At 37.0% G+C, this 19,848-nt stretch overlaps 1 protein-coding gene across 8 annotated transcripts in view; it reads left to right on the forward strand.

Moving 5' to 3' along the window:
- The window catches only part of ptprfa (protein tyrosine phosphatase receptor type Fa), a 194,593-nt gene that overhangs the window by 31,057 nt on the left and 143,688 nt on the right, over positions 1-19,848 (forward strand). For 5 of the 8 annotated variants that reach the window (XM_060867853.1, XM_060867852.1, XM_060867854.1 and 2 more), the window contains exon 1: positions 9,428-9,709. The exons of 1 other annotated variant lie outside the window; for it this stretch is intronic. The gene's annotated coding sequence lies outside the window, so the exon portion shown is untranslated. Of the gene's footprint in view, positions 1-9,426; positions 9,710-19,848 lie in introns of those variants that run through there. 2 more of the 8 variants (XM_060867849.1, XM_060867855.1) reach the window with 1 other exon arrangement.

Raw genomic sequence — 19,848 nt, forward strand, 5'->3', positions numbered from 1 at the left:
CATAGGTGTGGTAGAATCCAGATCCATTGCTTGTCTGGCCAGGATAAAGTGGTTAGTGAAGATTAAAGCTCCTCTAGGGATGTACCATTAATATATAGCAGATGTGGCTAAAATGGGAAAATCTTATACAGTGCTTACAAAGGACAGGACTGAAGGACAATGTACTGCAAAGGTACATAGCATAGGAGCACTAGAAAAAGCACTCAGCACTAGATCAATCAAACAGTGTTTTATATCTTATTATACTCACAGTACAGAGAGGAAACCAGACAATGTAGTGGATAGAACAGATACACTGAGAGGCACAACCGAGTAGCTGAGACCACATACAGGAATAATGATCAACAGTAACTCACAACACAAGCTCACAGATGCTCACAATTGGTCACTGCCATTCCAGTCAATAGGAAAGAGAGCATCATATAGTCATATAGTGTCCTTTCACTGGTTTCTTGGATATCTAGCCATGTTTGGCAATGATCACTGCTGTCCATAGTGCCATGTTTGGCAATGATCACTGCTGTCCATAGTGCCATACTATTCACAAAGTTAAAACTCTGAGTTTGGCAATGGAAAGCTTAGGTTTGTTTGCATGATTACGTTTCAAGAAATATTATTGTGCTCTGAAAGTTTTTTTGTTCATAGTGCAGAGCTGGCTTCCTGTTGTGCCTCTGTCTTCGTATAAAAAAAAACTGCTTAATGAATTAACAAATATGAACAATGAATAAATAGCCCTGATACTGAAAAAAAAAACAATTGTTGCACACAAGGACAAGGTAATAACTATAGTATTATGTGATGAGGTGTCGGAAAACAACACCAAACAGGCTGCTGTTGTATAAAGTCGAAGACATGCCATTTCTTTTTCCCTGTTATCCAAAGTAACTGACAACAGGAAAACTCCTGCATGTGCACATGTCAAATATTAGGACAGAGGGATAGTACACTGGATTAACATGTTGAGTTTGATCAAATGTAGTCATACTGGTCTCTGCTAATGCCAAAACAGATGGCAGTTGTGTTTTGCAGTGATGTAGAAAGAATTGTTGGAAAACAATGCATGTGTATGTTTGTTGTCTTATGTACAGTAAAGATATCTGGAAAAAAAGAAGCTTTTTTCTAAGCTTAACCATGTGGAAATGATGCTATGAAACGGAACATCTTTATATTTTTGTTTCTGACAAAATGAGATTTTTGTGACCCACATTTGAACAAAGATAGAAGCCATTTTGCTTTATCTCCTATTGCAGTGCTATCTGTGGGCATCGGGATCATTGTGTAATGTGATGTACACACCCACCTCAGACACGTTTAACTGAGATCTTGTATGACAGAAATGAAACCGTGCATGAACAGTGCCGATAATATCAGTTACGGCCTGCAGGGTGAGGACATGCATGTCCATTTGTCTTGTGTCTACAACAGTTTGAGCCAATACACGTCAGCATTATTCCATCAAACGCCATAGAATGTTTTGATTTGAGTAGATTTTTGTGCATGTGCTGGACAGGATTATCTAATAAAGATTTAAAAAGGATAAAATGTGCATGAGCAAATTTAAAAGACTATATTTGTGAAACAGAATTCTGTAATAGGCGTCGTGACCCACTTAATCAATGGTTTCCAGGTTGCTAGTAGTGATGTATTTATTAATAGATACTTCAAAAAAACTTCTGAGAATCACTCTGGAAAAGGTCATCTGCTAAATATCGTATGTATAACGTAATGTAAATGAATTACTCAATGTTACTCACTTTCAGTATGTTCCAGTATAAATGGATTTTTGTTCTTGTTGTTTTTTTACCCTGACAAATGACAGCAAGTCGATTCTCAGTATATTTTCTGTGACTTATAAGAAAATTGTGAAAATATTGTCTGGGGACTTACAATTGTATAACAATTGTACAACAAAAACAACGCAACAGAAAATACTGAGCATACGTTAACCAATAACAGAGGCTTATCATTATATAGCTAGCTAATACATGGCTGTTTTAGAACTAAGTCAGCTTGTCTGTAAATAAATTATAAACAACACCCATGTATAAATCATTATGTTTCTGTGGAAACAAGAAAAGCCATCCGAAATATCAACATTTCCATCTAATTTGTTAATAAAAACCTTCACATGAGTGTAATTAAACATTTACAAACATTTTCTGCTACAGCTAAAAGAATCGATATTTTGTCACAGCATTTTAAGATCTATGTAAGAGTTCAGTAAATGAAATATGAAGTTTATAAAAAATTATAAGGTTTACATGGAATGTTGTTAAGAACAAGAGCTTCTTTGTGTGTAGCATTACATGCACAGTACCCTGCAAACACAGATGGTTTATAAATTGACAAACCAGACATGTGTTATAAGGAAAAGTCATTAACAGTCATTGCAATATCATAACAAGAAATGTTAATGATTACTTAAGGAAAATAAGGGGACAGTAGATGGTTTATAGAGCTTGGTAGGTCAGTCGGGACAGAATCAGGGCAGACATGACAGTTTGATTCACTGGAATAAAATGTCTGAGTTGTTTTTGAAACACAGCCCCTATTCTACCTTTCCTGAAACCCCTTGTGTGTCAGACGTTTTGTTTATTATCTTCCCTCTTTTCCAGGATCCATGTTCTTCCTGTCATATCCCACCTGTAATACCGTCTCACTGACTCACACTCCAAGGGTGGGCTCCTAGGACACACACACATACACAAACACACACACACACACACACACATAATCATAAAACAGAAGGGTCCTTACCACCATAACGAGTGGCTCCATCAATACACCCTGATCCCTTCATCTCTTTCCAGCCGTGTGTGTCTCGCGCCAGGGAGTGTGTGTAGAGCAGGCCTGAGCACGCAGCATACAAGAGCATGAAATAGTTGAAAACTGATATGCGCTGGAAAATACGACACGTCCAAGGCCACCTACAATGATGCTGTTGCTGCAGAACCAAAAGCACTTAAAATATTACTAGAAAATATTCTTTCACAGGAATTTAGTTTTGTAGCGGGTAAAGATGAGTGGATTTGTGATTTTTCATCTTTGTACTTAGAAGTGTGTGTTTCATTAAAGAACAGAGAATATAAGAAGATGGGAACGAAATGAAAAGAAATAAAAGATAGAGGCGGAGATAAGAAAAAAGAAATATTGTGATCAAAAAAGAAATTTGGAAAGAGAAATAATGAAAAGTACAGATATAGAGGAGAGACAGAAATAAAGCATAAGACAAAGATGTGGGGAAAAGAGGAGTTTTTATTTATTTATTTATTTATTTATTAATGGCAATTGGCATTTTTTTCTAGATGGGAAAAAATACTTCACATTTTATTTGGTGAATTTTGACTTCTTAAAGTGACCTGAAACTGTAGTAGATGGAGGCTTGGTCAGCATTTCCTTTATATTATGATATTATGAAAGAATACGCATAATAATCTACACTAAGTATAAAATAAATTATAGATTTTCATCCAGCCACTTTTTCTGAAGCTTTCCAGAGCACATACAGCATTTTATTTATAGTTTATTTATCCCTGTTTAAGCATCACAATTTCACTACAATATATTAGTTGATTTCCGGCTATTTCATCATGCAAAATATACGATGTGTGTTTCAACTGCTATTTTATAAACTGCCAGACTATTGAGTGTGGGAGTCAAGACAATACTGCACTGATAAATATACTGGAAATATTTGTTTTTGCCTTCCTTTAATTTATATGTCAACATTTTCCTTTTGAACAGCATTTTGATTTATATGTTAAATCATATTGTGGCCGGGAGCAAAAGAAAAAAACAGAATTATGTTTCATCAGTCCGTATTTTCTATCCTTCAAATTTTTTTGTGTTTATAAGAAAATGCTGTTCTTTAAAGTAAAAAAAACCTTATACATTTACAACAAGAGACAATCTGACAATCTCTGAGGTATGAATTACATGCAGGTAATTTGAATGATCTGAACATAGAGAACATCCCCTGTATAAATACTAACGTCTGATCTAAAGATTTCAACTCAGAATATGACCCCTTACACTATCCACCATATTGACTGCCTCTGTTTTTTTTTTTGTAGGGCATTAACATCTCAAATCAAACAATAACCTTTTGTACTAAAAAGGAATTATGTAAATGGCACATGATCACATCACTGATCAGTGCCAGAACAGATCCAGAGCCTCCGCAGGAACAGCCAGCTATGTACAGATGGTTGCTACCTCATAGTGTCCAGCATTATCTGCTTAACTGCATTGTCCAAAATTTATCATGACTTTTGGCAGATTCTATAAAGATCTTGTATAATTATTTGCTGGAACAAACTGAGATTGAGCACACACAGTCTGTAGTCAAAATTAAATTGTGACATGTTGTGCTACTAACCAGTGTGCTCCATTTTGTCTTTAAAACTTATAAAGAACCCTTTTGTCAGAGTCACCCTTGGGGTCTGTGTGTGTGTGTGTGTGTGTGTGTGTGTGTAAGCAATAGAATGTTAGTTTCATTAGCCTTTTTTTCTATTTTTAATGCAGACTGTATTGGGTGAAAGATGCATAAAGGATTGAGAACAACCAACAAAATGACCTTACAAGTAATTTGGAATGTTACTGTAAGTACTTGGGGACCCCTATAATTACAATAAATACAAGAGTATGTACATGTGTGTGTGTGTGTGTGTGTGTGTGTGTGTGTGTGTGTGTGTGTGTGTGTGTGTGTGTTTTATACTAAATGTGCTGACATAATGCACAGAAATTGCACAAAAAGGATTTTTATATCTATGGCATTGTATATCCAGCAGCCAGGCTGTTCACTTTCTGTCCACAATTATTCTGTGTGTTGTTAGAGACAGAAAATCCTTTCTATGTGAGCTAATTGTGTGATATACTGAATAACGAGTTTACATTTAAATGCATTATAAAAATGTTACATTTATTTTTCTAATATTCATTAAATAGTGGTTGATTTCCAATCCGTATTTTACATAAAAACAAGTGTTTAATTTAGCGCGTTTATTGGATTAATTATCATTAGTTGACGTACCTGCGTGATGACGTCATCACACGCGTCACTATGTTATGCGCCCCGATGCGCTTCATTCTGAACGCCGTCACGGAAGCCATCACTGCAGCGTTCTCTGTGTAATTCTTTCATTAATTAATCCTTTTGGTACTTCTTTACAGGTACTACAATTGCACTGTTTAATCAGCACAGAGTGTTATCTTGTGCAAATGTCATGGGAGAAACATTTTTTTTTTACTTTCGTGCAGACAAAAATTTGAGAAATTCGAGAACATGAACATTCAAGAACATGCAGTGCAGTAGGCACTGGACTGGATGAAAGCCAAATCCTTTAGCAATCTACAGATATAAATGAACCTCAGCCAACTGAAAATATGCAGCTAGGATACTGCATCTCCATGTCAGCAGAGCTTCATCTCTGGTCTAATATATAACGGGCAGTGTTGGCTCAAGTGGTTAAGGCACTGGGTTGTTGATTAGAGGATCAGGGTTAAACCCCAGCACTGTGAAGCTGCCACTGTTGGGCCCTTGAGCAAGGCCCTTAACCCTCCCTGCTCCAGCGCTCTGTCCCCAACCTCCTCAGTTGGGATATACAAAGAAAAGAATTCCACGTAGCTGAAAGGTATATGTGGTGATAATAAAGTCTTCCATATCCCCAATTCATTCATTCATACATGTACATCAGCTCATGGTTTTCAACACTCATTAGGAAGTCTTGCAAACGAGCTACTTGTGTAAATACTGTATTTTTTTATGTCTCTGGTTGATTATCCCTTGACTGCTGCCTGTGTTTTGTTTGATTCTTTGGATTGCTGTTTTGTTCTTGTTGTTTTGATTTGTGTTTACAATTTGGATTGCGTATTGGAGAAATGATGATTGTGGTTGATTACATTTTCTGTTCATACTGTAGGACTCATACACATAGATCCTGAGTGCTCTTCCAGGTCCTGTGCATTATATCTGCACTATTTACTGTTACCTAGGCAATGCTTGTGTTTTGCTGTTCCTCAGCACCTGTCGTGTGTAAGACAAACGACACACAGTGTTCTGTGTCCATCCAACTTAATGCATCACTTGGTCAGTGTAAGTCAGGTGTTAATGATTAAAAACTCAATAATAAAAATTGATTTTGTTTAGTACCGTGTGAGTTAATTGAACGTTAATTATGTTAATTATACTGTTAAGGAAATGCTTTCGAATTCAACACAAGTACAAAGTGGAAAATTCATTTGACTTTGGGGGCCACAATAAAGGGGCCACACTACTATATCCAGTTATTTCTTATTCATAATATATTTTTATTCAATTTAACTTATTTGTTTAGCGTTTTTAACAATTGGAATTGTCTCAATGCATCTTTACCGAAGCATAGAAACAGAATAAAAATTCTAAAATTAAGTTACTATTTATATCAAACTTATCCCCAATGAGCAAGCCGGAGGTGATGGTGGCAAGGAAAAACTTCCTGAGATGATATGAGGAAGAAACCTTGAGATGAACCAGGCTCAGAAGGGAACTCATCCTCATTTACTGTATGTGACACTGGACAGTATGTAATGTAATTGTAGATAATGACATATAATATATGCCATACTCATTTTATAAAGTTTAATCCAATTGAAATCAAGGACTGGGTTGGTTAACATTTGCATTACCTTAACTTCATAACAAAAAACACATTATGAATAAATTGCTATAAGCTCTTGTTGACATTTGATATGACTGAAATTCAGAGTTTCAGTTAGTTCATCTATAGCTTCTTAGTATGCTGGCCATACTGTTTACCATGATTCGATTCATAGTACCTTTAGGGCTTGCTTTATTTGTAGTTTATTTCCCAGAAGAAATATGATGTTGTGCATTTCTCCTTAAACAGTCTTCTTTCAGGATCCACATTCTGTTGATTTAACGCAGACTTATATTTCACTGCATTGCAAAATCCTAGGCTATATAGATAAAAAAAAACTGATAAACTTCTTAAAGAACCAAAAAGTCCACAGTGTTAAGCCGGACCTGATATACTTTCTCCTATGTAGTTGCCGCTGGGTGTAATCGAGGCAAAATCCAGTGTTTCAATGTTCAATGCACTGGATGTTTGTTGATGTGATGTTTCATGGTGTGAAGTATTGGGTAGGTTAGGGGTTAGTAGTTAGGATTAGTGCTTAGCTTAAAATCCTGAGACCAGTTTAATCAAATCCAAGTCCACTCTCTGGACATTTGATTCTGCTGTGAATACAATACCCAAATATTGGCAAGAAAGAAACTACTCACATATCAGGACTTTCCTTAATTCGCTCTAAAGTTGATCATTTCTACCATTTCACATCACTTTACAGCAACTTTTAAATTTGCTCTTCACTTCCTCATATACATAAATCTCATCAATTGTGTTAAAACCTTGCCTTGCTCTGAAATGATAACAGGAAACAACTTTTATTTCAATACGGTCTTTAATTCTTAATAAAAAAAATCTGGAATGGTTAGGAAATGCAGTCATATAAGAGGAATAAAATTCTTCAGGATGTCATGTTAGAATAGATTCTTTTATTTTGTTACATATACATTACAACACAGCGAAATACTTCCTTCGCATATATGGCATTGGAGGTTGGGGTCAGAGCGCAGGGTCAGCCATGATACAGCGCCTCTGGAGCAGAGAGATTTAAAGGCCATGCTCAAGGGCCCATCAGTGCAGTTTGGCAGTGATCCTCCAAACAACAACCCAAGAGCCTTAACCGTTTGAGCCGCCACTGTTAATAAATCAGTCAAATTTGGTGTGGTAACATAGCACACCACCCCATTGCTGAGTTTAATTACAGATTTTGATTTGATGGCATATGACACTGTGTTTTCCGCTTACATGTTTATTCATGTGTAGTGTGTGTGCATGTGTGTAGTTGGAGTGTTTCGCGTGTTCATTTGTCTGTTTATCCCCATGTATGAACACACCATCTGTATTTCTAATGTTGCAGTAATTCTGTGTGTCATCACATCTATGCAGAGCTTGAAAAAACAAACTTGCTAAAAACACACACACACACACACACACACACACACAAGAGAGCTTTCTATGCAACTCTTGCTGTCTCTCATAATCTTCTGTCTGTCTGTCTAGAACAATGAGCCACAGTCACTTCTGAATGACACAATACTCAAATGACTTTAGTTTACATCACCATAGTGATATTCCATAGCAACCAGATGGTCTTTCTATTACACCACTCCTAAAATCAGTGATCACTGATCACTACAGCTCCTGTCTCCTTAAAGTTTGATATATTCAGTTGTATGTTATGTGAACAGAAAATGTGACACTTTGTATACAGGATGATTGTTGTGTTATGTCCCTTTTTAAACAGTAAAACTTTAATTGATTTACTAAGATGTAGAGTAATGAGTGTGATTACCGTGAGATTAATTGTGTAAACAAAAAGTCTGTGTTGCAGATGATTTACAATGAGTGTTTGTGTGAATTATATTATGTGCAAAAGGCCATATGTAATTAAGATTTGTGTGTGCTCTAAATGCTCCTAGTAGGATTTTTAAGCTTATAAGCTTAAATGGCTGCAAACCTCAGTCAATATTAATACTTACACTAACAGTAATATTAATATTAATATTAATATGCATACTAATAATAACAACAACAATGACAACAATAATGATAATAATAATAATGATAACAATACTTATTATTAGTAGTAGTAGTAGTAGTAGTAGTAGTAGTAGTATAACATTGATTTATACTTCATTACATAATAAATTTATTTTTTTATTTAAACATATTTACATTTATTTAAAAACTACAAATTTTTGAAAATCGAAAAGCAAAACATTTACTTTGATAGAAAGCGGTGGAAGAAACTGAAAAATAAATCGCTTTGGCTAAAAGTGACTTACAGTATTAAAACCTATTAAAACAACAACTATTGGGAAAATTTACTTTTTTTATTCTAATTATCAGTGAGATTTACAAGTAATTTATAGACATGTTTAAAAACAACATCTGTATGATGGAAGGTTAGTGAGTTGAAATATTGTCTATCAGTAAACAATATTACATGGTGGGTTGCAATCAGTTAAAACACACACACACACACACGCACACACACACACACACACACACACACACACACACACACACACACACACACACACTATTTCACTTTATCTCCATTATCTTTATGACTGCTCTGATGCCAGTCTGTCTGTCTGCCTCATTTCAAATAAACACAAATGCTTCTTAAGGCTCAGTAACACTAGGTGGACTCATTCTCGTTACACTTACCTGTGCAGGAACCAAATGGGTCGCTCTGTCCTCTGATTGGTTAAGGAGTGTAAATCCAGCCCCTCAGGGGTTTGTTGTAACTCAACACCTGAGAGAGAGAGAGAGAGAGAGAGAGAGAGAGAGTATGTATGTGTCTGGACTGGCCTTATTCCCAGTCTCAGAAAGCTCACGCCTCTCCCTCGAGACACACTTTCTCTCACGCAGATACACACACACACAAACACATACCCTCAGCATGTCAGGCAGGTGGATTTGATCGGCGCGCTTATTCAGACTTGACCACCTGGAGCTTTTTCTATCAAGCCGGATTTTACTCTTTTATTTTATTTTTTGGGGGAAATAACAGTGTTTCACAGCTCACCCTGGATTTGTGATTCTAATTTATCCTCACAGTTTTTCTCCTTCACATGGTAAGTTCTTAACTTTACTTCATATTTCTGGCAAATATTTCCAACTTTGGTGAATTTATGTTTTTTTAAAGCAGAATTGTAGATTTGTAGATGACTTTTCCATCCTTTCAGCCGTAGATCATTTCAACCTGCCACAGTGTTCCTGAGTTCAAAAACATCTCAGGTTGTTTTATTGTCACTGAAGAGAAATGCCTTGGCCAGAGGGCTACCTCTTAGGTAGAACAGCAGTGTGGTTCAAATCTACATTTTTGAAAGCCGCACTTTCATACTGATGCATTTGTGACAACATTTCTTTAAGAAAACAACTTTCTCTTGACATGTTCTTTTATTTTGCTGTCTAAGCACTGAACCGCTCACCGATCTGGGCTTTTACATTCTGACCTTTCCTTTTTCCTTTTCTCTGATATCTTATCATTTCTTGGCACTTTTAAACCTGAAAGCTTTGACCACATTCTTGTCTTTTATGCTTTGTTTGACCGCCGCGTTCCAACGTGCAAAGATGTCTAAGGTTGTTTTATTGTCACTGACTTGAAGTGAAATCCCATGACTGATGTGTCGTGTTTGATTTTAGTTCTTATATATACAACCTACAGTGAACACACACATACAGTATACAGGAGTTTAAAAAATGCTGTAAAAGTTATCAGTAGTCTAACAATTCACCTAAAACAGTATTATAATTGTTAACTCACCATTTCTGTTCCTCTTCAAGTGTGTAAATACTTGTGTGATGTGTTGTCCCGTTTTAGAAACACAGTGACTCATTTTGTTTAACATATTAAATATAAAATGCAGGTTTTCACAGCATGGGTTTGATCATTGGAGCAGATTTCATCATCAAAACATTTTCTTTATTCACTACATAAAAGTTGTGGATGAGTTTCATTACTGTAGGTGTCGACAAATTCCAGTGATTCACTCATGAATATTTCACTTTTTATCCAATTACAGTTGGGTGTCTATGAATCCTTGTCCCAGTCCACTGTGCTAAACGGATATTTGTGTTTGAAAACTTTTTAAGGAGAGTATTCAGTTATTTTTCTTGTCATAATCAGCAGAGATAAAGTTGCACTGATTGTGTACTCAATTAAAAATGTCTTTTGGGGAGAAGTCAGTGTGAAAGCTTGTGTGTGTGTGTGTGTGTGTGTGTGTGTGTGTGTGTGTGTGTGTGTGTGTGTGTGTGTGTGTGTGTGCGAGTCCAAGTGACTGGTACTGTGCGTGACTGTGTGTGAACAGGAGTATGTATAGGAAAGAGACCCTCCATCTCCAGGGAGTGATTCCATTTCAGAAAGGCTTATGTCTTTCAACAATGTCTTTGTCTCTCCTAATCCTGTAGACCTACACACACCATTTAGCAGTCTCTCTCTCTCTCTCTCTCTCTCTCTCTCTCTCTCTCTCTCTCTCTCCCCCCTCTGCTCACTGTGTTTCTAGCCCTTTGTCCGTCTCGCTGTCTCAGTCTCACATGTCCCCACACCCCACACATGCAGGTTGCTCTTATTCATAGCGACGATACGGGCGGGTGAAAAGAAAGAGCTGTAACTTGTGTTAGTGTGGGTGGGCATGGTGAAGAGAAGGGCAGGCTTTAAGGTCAGACTCATATAACCCCTTCTAGCCCTCCTGCCCCTTTCTTAGTGTTTGAGCCCATAAAGTCAGTCGAGGCTATCTCTAAAAGTCATGACCTTACTGGGCTTTTGAGCTCCACCAATATTAACTTCTTTTTCAAGCCCAGTGATGGTGAATGATTTATATAACTGCTGTTTCTCTACGGATGGAAATCTGGCTGTTTACTTGCTAAACATGGTCATTGAACAAAACCTCATTGACTTTAAGTCTGTGCTAGGACAAGCGATATGGCAAAAATGATCCAACCAATAAGAAAACAGTCCCATTGCATGCAGTTATATTATTTATTCCAGAGTACTGCTAATTTTTTTTATTTAATTCATCAGAAGGGGATTCATTTTCTGTAATGGCAGCTCTGACAGCTTTTCTTGCTGCAAGGCACATCTCAGGTTTCAGTGAAAATACTCATTTTAATATAATATCTCTAGTAACTTATTCACAGGAACTCGTATAGTGGGATGTGCCACATAATCTAAGCCTAATAAATAATGGATTAAAAATGTGCTGTTCTTTAACTTAATAGAGAACTGCACAGGGATCGATATGATGAAGATTTCTGTAAGGAGACCTTTATTTAACATCTCTGGAAGTGTCAGGTGAGAAAGCTTTGTAACAGACACTCGATTTTCAGCTTTTAGGATTTTACACATTGCGGTTTCTTGGTGACAGAACGAGGCGCAATTATTTTAGATTTTTTATTATTTGGTGATGAAACAATTGTTTGTTGACACTATAATGTGTATATGTATGTAACAAAATATGTAATTGTTGGCTAATTGCTGTTGTAAAAGATGATTAAAAAAGTGTTTTTTTCCCCCTTTTATCCTTTATTTATATAACCGTACCAAATACTAATACAGGGCTGTCAAGTGTCACGCATTGAGAGTGACAGTCACGTATTTCGGTCTTTTCTCACATCGTACACATCGTATTTCTCACGCAGAAAAACTTTTTGACTATTTATCATATATTTAATATGCCGCAGCGGCAAAAATGTATCAGTCCGCACTGCTGTCTCTATGGAACCGGGCAGGAAACAAGCGCGTCTCCCCTTGAGCTCTTAGTCGAGCCTGACACTTATCAGCCAATCAAAAAAAGATTAAAAAAAAAAAGCCAATCAAAAAAAAGATTATCTGGGTAAGATTTAACACAAAAAAATCATATTCATTAGAGAGGGTATTTTCGATGGTCGGCTTGAACAAAACCTCAACACGAAACAGCTTGTCTCTGGACGGGACATTGTCCTCAGTTATGACCCTAAAAATGGCTGGGCTTGAGCCGAACTGTTTTAAATGGGAACAACATTACAAATATTAAAGGAGTCCAAAAAGGCAACAAACTCTTACAATAAACAACACCAGACACACACACACACACACACACACACACACACACACACACACAAATTAATAATTAGAAATTAAACAAATACTTTGTATTTGGTTAAATTGCGGTCAGTGATCCTTACCAAACAAAACAACTCCCCCATTTTTTATTTTTTTTATTTATTTATGTATTTTTTTTGGGGGGGCGGGGGGTGGCAGTGGGGTTGGAAATGTCACACTTGCCTGTCTTCAAAACTTGAGAGCCCTGCTAATATGTTAATCACACACCAGTAACACAACTTTGTTTAAGAGTATTATCTAGAGATGATCATGGTCAGTCATTCCATGTTTACAGCTTCTACCTAGGTACTAGAAAGGCGAGTGCTATTTCTAGTTGAAACAATACACAATAAGTTAGATTTGGTTGAGAATGTAGTTTTTTCACATTTTACTGTACTAATGAGCCGTACCATTCTGACACCGACACCACACACACACCACATACTCTGGGTGTGCTAATGAAGGCTGTGGGTTCAAACGGATTGGATTCTCTCATCTTTGAATAAAAGCATCTGCCCATTGAGTTCAGAAGCCACAAGACACAAGCCGCTCCGTTCTACCTGCATCACACAGGGGCCTTAATAAAGGTGGCTGAGTGGGTTGGACACAGGAATGAGCATGTTTTCAGGCTGGTATGAGGAGGAGCCCTCACACACACACACACACACACACACACACACACACACACACACATAAATAAAGATTTAAGCATTCAGTTCACTGATCTATTAACAGGAGTGTTTAGCACTAATTTTCCGACAAGGATCTTAACCAGGAAAGAGAAAGTGCTTCATGTGATGCTTTCTGAATAGAAAACAAATGTGTCCTAAACATTTTAAGGGAAAGGGGAGAACTTTTGTAGACATGATATTGAAATGTCATGGAGCGAAGAAGAGCTTCCTGATGGATAAAATAAAACATGCCAAGGTTAATTAGGACAATCAACATGGCAGTCTACTGCAGCACTATCCAAATCAACCCTAACCTTGCTCTTTCAGCTAATAATCACACTCAGAGTAACCAACATTTTCCTCTGACAAGTGCATATTAGCATTCTGTATCCAACGTAAATATTTCGCAATAGCCAAATCACTTTGTAGGAGTTAACTCTACAATCTCAGAGATAAGCATTTTAGGCTATCAGCTATCAAGCGATCATGTATCATGCTATCGGTTAGATAGAGATCAGTCAAGACAAACTGTGTACACTGTGTTTAAAATGGGTTCCTTTATCTCGATAATGGCGCAGTTGCCTACGGAGACAGAGTAGGTTCTCAGAAATCTGCTTAACCTCTCTGACTTTTTGAGCCCCATCAATGCTCAAGCACTCCAGCCTGCATCGTGGGTTGAGGGGTGTTTTGTGAGAGTGTGTTTGTTCACATTGAGGTAAGACACATTAGCTTCAGCTGTCTGGGTTCTGCCTAGGAATCTATGTTTTCAGATCCAGGCTTCACTTTGTGGTGTTTGCTCTGTGGCTCGCTTCTGTTTGCCTTCTTATTGTTTACCACAATGTTGTAATTGATTACTCTTGAAATGTGGCTTGAGTTGTTTTGTCAAAGCCGTGTGTGCCCAGCAGTTGGTTGGAAGGTGGCTGCACGTGTACACACACGCACACATGCACACACACATGCACACACACACGCACACACACACACGCACGCACGCATGCACACACACACACACACACACACAAAGAGGATTCCTCTGAAATATGGCACCATGCTTGTAGCGTTTGTGGATCAAACCCAAGAATGATTCAGTGGCCTTTCAAAAGAACGTGCTTCATATTTCCACACTCTTTGATGGCAGACTCCGAGTCTCTGAAGATGAGTTCAAAATAAATCAAATTTAAATTTGCCTCTTGTGTTTCTAGGAAAGTAGTTTGTCAGAAAGGTTCTTTATACAGAAGTGAGAAAAGCCTCCACATTACAATAAGCTGTTAACAGCATTATTCTAAACTGCTGGATTCTGTGTGCCAGTCTGAGCCCAGTTTTTAAATGAGACTCTTTTGTAACTTTTGAAAAAACATCAAACTCGTTGCTTCTGAAACTTTGATGTTTTTATAGTTGCCTTTTATCTTTCGTTGAGACACAGGATGATGTAGGTTGTAATTTCTATTCATTGTAAAAATGTTCCTTTAAAGCATTTCACTCTTTTTGGTGGGGGCAACATGCAAGACGGTCGTCCATCTGTGAACATGCACTGCTGCGTGATTGTAGTCGAGTCACTGTTTTCTTATTCTGATGTGTTTTCTCTCTCTCTCTCTCTCTCTCTCTCTCTCTCTCCCTCTCTCTCTCTCTCTCTCTCTCCCTCTCGTGCTCTCTCTCCCCCCCCTCTCCCCCCTCTCTATCTCTCTCTCTCTCTACCCCCCCCTCTCTCTCTCTCTCTCTCTCTCTCTCTCTCTCTCTCTCTCTCTCTCATATATTCTATGTTCAAAGCACAAGCACTGACTTGCCTTCAAGTCTAACACTTGATGGGATGTGAATTCTTTCCCTCCGAGGTGTCTCCCCTCTTCCCCGACTCTTGAACTCTCTTGCACATTCATGAAGCATAAAATCCTGAAACTGGGCTGTAAATTAGTAAGCAAGTAATGTTGTATTAACTCAAGGTGACTGGAGCCAGCCATTTAAAATCACAGGGAGGTTGAATGCATTCAGAGGAGAGCATTCGCTGCGTGATTCTATATATATATGAGCCAAAAGATGCCTAGAACTGGCACTGCACTATTGAACAGGGAAGAAAGAAAGGACAGCATTACAGCCAGACTTTTAAAACATCTTTAAGATGCTTGTTTTTTACTCAGACGTTCAGCGCGTTTAGTGTGTTAAACTCAACTCAACTATTAATGTGCTTGTTTTCCTGAGCTGTGCATTTTTAAAAACGTTAAATCATTAATAATAAGAAATACTGAAAGATGTAAATACTGAAGATGTATTTAGTAGGATGTCTGTTGTATAGTTTGATAGTTGTTGTAGTTTGTGCTAACCTATAGGCATAACTTCTACAGTGGTTATTATTAGTTAATTAAATAATAATACAAGTTATTATTTATTTTGAAGCCAAAGTTTTTTGAGTTTGACTTGAGAATGACTTGCACACTAACCTATGAATTACTAAAGAAACCTGTCAACTAACATGACTATGATCACAAAGCCACAGTCCACATTATCACACTAGTATTTATATAACCAAAGTGGCAAAGGCAAATTCAAAATAGTAAAAAAAAAAAATGGTAAAGCACATTAAATCAACCTTAATCATGCTCCACTGGATGTCTATTCATTTCCTGCTCATGACATTTAAAGCTCAATGGCCAATCTCACTGATCTCCTGAAACAGTATAGCCCATCCCAAGCACTTCACTCAGCTGAGACAGGCCTACTGTTAATCCCAGATACTGTATCAGTCACATCTCTACTGATAAAGGATGTTTTACTTACACGGCCTGTAAACTCTGGAATAGCGTTCCAGAGAACATTAGGAACGCTCGCTCGATATCTGCTTTAAAATCCTGATTACTGTGACTGTTTAACTTTAAGGTCTTGGCACTTGATCCTTTGTCATAAAGAACTTTAAGATTTTGAACTCAATATGAAAAAATGCTATACAAATAAGGATGATGAAGATGAAGATGATTGTTATTAGTATTGTAAGTATTGCAATTATTAGTATGATTATTGGAGAGCATGGAGGTGGTGGAAATCATATCATGACAGATGTACTTAGACCTCCTTTGAGTAGTGTTCTTGTTTTTGTTATTTTTATTCTTATTATTATGGCTGGATTAATTTATAAGAAACTACCTCTGAATCTAATGCCATTCATTAAGCAGTCACAGCTCTGCAGGTAGGAGCTTGTCTTCTTAACTGGAAAAACACTCAAGTGAGAACAAGAAGCTAATCCATATTCATCCGCTGGCCCTCAATGACCACATGCAAAACAGTCATTTCAGATGTGCCATGTTTTTTTTTTGTCTCCTCTTGTGGCATGTCTTTTTTAATGGTCTGAAGGACCACACACACACACACACAGGTTTCCGATCAAAAGCCACCCCTGGAGGGTCTCATGCTGGGACCTTTGCAGTATTGAGAAATAATTGTCTTCTTTAGCATATGCATCAGTGACTCCCACCATTACGGTTTTAATGAGCGGAAAAATAGTTTGAAAAACATTTATTTTTGGACTGTTTTGACTACTCCTTTAATAGATAAACTTCAGAGTTCAATTTGGATGAAACAAAAAGCCTTTTATCCAGTAAAAAGGAAGTTTATAGGACTTGAAAAGTGTTAGGTATTAGGCCAGATCTATACAGGGACATCAAGCAGGGCTTTTAAGCATCATTCATTTATTTATTTATTTATTTATTTATATTTTATTTTATTTTATTTTATTTTATTTTATTTTATTTTATTTTATTTGTTCATTTGTACAAAATTGAGCTTCCAACAAGTTCAAATAATTGGATATAATATTATATTATATGCAAATTATTTGCAATAATATTTCTGCACAGCAGCTGTGTAATATTGCAGCACAATATTAACAAAACATTTTTAAAACAATAAAAATATGAATTACATATCGGTATCTGTAAAGCTTTACATTTTAGACATAATGTGAGATTCAAATACAGATAATGAGCTTTCTAATCACTCCTGGAAAGGTTTGACCTTTTATAGCCTATTTCTGTGTGACAAAACTGTGCCAACCTGAATAACTTTATAAATCCTTTCCTTCTGTTTGTTTTGTATATTTTTCTTCTAGGTTAAAGAAAACACACACACACACACACACACACAAAAGACTGAATAGACTGCAGTGAGTAAAATTATCAAGAGGAAACAAAGAGAATCTGGTTGGATTAATAAAAAAAAGTCTAATGTTACATGTCAGAGAAACCGTGACCATTCTCTCTTGTCAACGATGTAAGGTATCAGATTAGTTCTAGGGGATTTGAGAGTTTAGCCCAATTAAAATGCTGTTTAATTGCAGCAAGTTAAATTTTATTTGCTGTCAGAGTCGTTTTACCGTTATGAATTAATTAAAGTGAGAGCGGCCATTTTTCACTGTAATCAGTTAGGATGTTGATGTCAGAGGCGGGACACTAATGAGATGACTGATATGACGGCTTATCAACGAAGAAAGGCTCAAAATCACATCCTACTGGGTTTTGTGTGTGTGGGCACATACGCATGTGTGTGTTTGTGTGCATGGGTGTCTTCAGTTGTGTCTCCATTCTTCCACAACTGAAGACACCCATGCACACAAACACACACATATGCATGTGTGTGTTTGTGTGCATGGGTGTCTTCAGTTGTGTCTCCATTCTTCCACATCTTCCGGTCAGTTATTTAAAGCTCGGTCATAAAAATCTGGATTCAGCCTCACTACCACATCACTATGAATAAAAGCATCTGTCAAATGAATGAACATAATTGTAGAAAAGTGAGTGTGTGCTTCTTGCTTCTTTAGTATCTATAGCACTAAATATAAGGACCAAATACAGTCTGATGCAAGCTCGATTGCTCGCTTTGTTCCGGATGATGGATCTGACAGTAAAGTGAGATTAAATTTGGTCTAGAGAGTAATATGCAGTTTGTTCATGGGTCAAAGACAAAAAAAGTCTTTTCAAGACAGAAAAAGTAATGCTCTTAAAATTCTGACACAAAGAAAGAATATTTTGAAAGTTTTTTCAATTCAAACATTTGATGTTTGAGGATTACAGTATAATGAAGATTCTTATTCCTAATGAAAGAATAGTTATTTCCTTTTTCTTTTTCTCCTACCCATTTTGAATCTTTTACTCCAATAGACACAGAGAATCCTTTTCACCTGAGGAGTGTCACTAGCTAGCTGTGAGTGCAGTTACCACTGAACAACACAAATATTATAAGGGTCAGTCTCTTCTCCGGATGCCCACGGTATAATTATCTAGCTCTGAGCCTCCCGACAGTGCCTGCTGTATTAATTAGCCGATGAGCACAAAAGCCCTAAATGTACATGAATAAACAGAGGTTAATGACATTCCCAGACCTGGTGTGATTCTGAATTCACAGACCTCCACCGGTCTGTAACCTTCTGTATAAAAGAATGTGATACTGACATCACAGTAGTTTTACTAAACTATAAATAAAAACTAAGCTGACAATAATACTATCTCACCATGACTTTTCAGATCTAATAAAAAGATAAAAAGATAGCTGAGGTCTGATATTACTGCAGAAAATGAACATCTGGAGTGACATGTGGTCTTCCCTTGTTTGTGTGGGTTTCCTTCAGGCTTTCCAGTTTTGTGCTTCCTCCCATAAACATGCATGTAGGTGGATTTGCTTGGTGGATTATGCTAAACTGCTCATAGGTGTAAATTAGTGTGTGTGTGTGTGTGTGTGTGTGTGTGTGTGTGTGTGTGTGTGTGTGTGTGTGTGTGTGTGTGTGTGTGTGTGTGTGTGCGTGCGTGTGTGTGTTTGTATGGATGACCGGAATGTAATCTCACCCAGTTTTCCCCTGACATTTATGTGAATCTGTGTGTGTGCACCTGTGTATAACATAGCGATAAAAACCTCTCCAGACTAATCTACAATTTTATGAGACCTTAAACTGTCAACCTGCCATATTATGTTGGAATTACAGAAAGTCGACTGAACTTAAATATTCAGTAGTGCTAGAAAACTACCAGGTACTGTGACAGCTGATGATCATTTTTCTTTCACAGTCTTTTGGTGTGTTGTTGAAGGAGGAAAAGCAGCCAAATCAGTGATGCCAGTTTGAAAATGTAGGCGTATTGTTGTTTTCTAAAGCTTGTCATCTAAAGTGTTGAGTTCATGTCCATTTTTCCCCTTCCCTCCTACTGCCATATTGTTTCTGCATTCATATACACGCACACAGTCATGGGCAGGATTATAACGCCATTATCCAGTTTCCAAGAAGCTCCTCTCACAATTGCCATCAAATGCAGCTGAAGCAATCAAATATTTAAAATTATTATATTTATAAATAACCTAGAAATTAAATATTTGATATAAAAAATGTTAATCTTTAGTATTTGGTACAATTTCTATATATATTCTTTGCTACACTTTGATTAGACCTAATTACAATAGTCTATTCTTCTTCACACTTACAATGCTCGTC

Source organism: Tachysurus vachellii, chromosome 4, assembly GCF_030014155.1.
Source record: "Tachysurus vachellii isolate PV-2020 chromosome 4, HZAU_Pvac_v1, whole genome shotgun sequence".
Lineage (NCBI taxonomy): Eukaryota > Metazoa > Chordata > Actinopteri > Siluriformes > Bagridae > Tachysurus > Tachysurus vachellii.